Source organism: Marmota marmota, unplaced genomic scaffold, assembly GCF_001458135.2.
Source record: "Marmota marmota marmota unplaced genomic scaffold, marMar, whole genome shotgun sequence".
Taxonomy (NCBI): domain Eukaryota; kingdom Metazoa; phylum Chordata; class Mammalia; order Rodentia; family Sciuridae; genus Marmota; species Marmota marmota.
The window spans coordinates 1,666,835-1,667,736 of NW_026000138.1; the positions used below are offsets into that span (position 1 = coordinate 1,666,835).

The following is a 902-nucleotide window of genomic DNA, read 5'->3' on the forward strand; positions in this document are numbered from 1 at the left end:
GGAGGATGGGAAAGGCAGCGGAGCACAACAGACACTAGTATGGCAATATGTAAATCAATGGATGTGTAACTGATATGATTCTGCAATCTGTGTATGGGGTGAAGGTGGGAGTTCATAACCCACTTGAATCAAAGTGTGGAATATGATATGTCAAGAAATTTGTAATGTTTTGAACAACCCACAATAAAAAATTAAAAATAAAAAAAATTAAAATAAAATATATCCTTCTATAGAATTCATATTCACATACAAAATGTAAAAAAAAAATAGAATATGGAGGACCCTTTCTTAGTTTGCTGAAAGTGTTTATCATAAATAGGTTTTGATTATTAAAAGAAAAAAAAAAAAAAAAGCTCACCTTCGCTTTCTGCTTTCTCATAATGAATTCCAGTTTTGCAGCTATAATTTAAAAAGCTTTGTGCAGTGGCAGTGTTGTAGCTGATGAGGTTTATCTGAGGTATGATCATTGATAATTGAAAACCTTTCTCAATAACCTGCCATGATGACTTGAAATACAGTCGGCATCAGCAAATTTTTGACAGTCTCTATGGAGACTGGATTTTTCAAAAATGGTCTTCCATGCTGGGTGCAGTAGTGCACACCTGAAATTCCAGTAACTCAGGAGGATAAGGAAGGAGGATCACAAGTTCAAGGTTAGCCTCAGCAGTTTAGTAAACCCTAAGCAACTTAGTGAAACCCTGTCTCAAAATAAAAAATAGAAAGGACTAGGAATGTGGCTCAGTGGTAAAGCACCTCTGGGCACAATACCCAGTACAAAAACCCTACATGGGGGCTGTGGTTGTGGCTTAGTGGCAGAGCGCCTGCCTCGCACATGTGAGGCACTGGTTCAATCCTCAGCACCACATAAAAATAAATAAACAAAATAAAGATATTAAAAAAAA

At 36.5% G+C, this 902-nt stretch overlaps 1 non-coding gene across 1 annotated transcript; it reads left to right on the plus strand.

Moving 5' to 3' along the window:
- Positions 1-412: 412 nt before the first annotated feature.
- LOC125611260 lies at positions 413-554 on the plus strand. The gene has a single exon (XR_007341417.1). It is a non-coding gene; the product is annotated as a U4 spliceosomal RNA (small nuclear RNA).
- Positions 555-902: the final 348 nt, after the last annotated feature.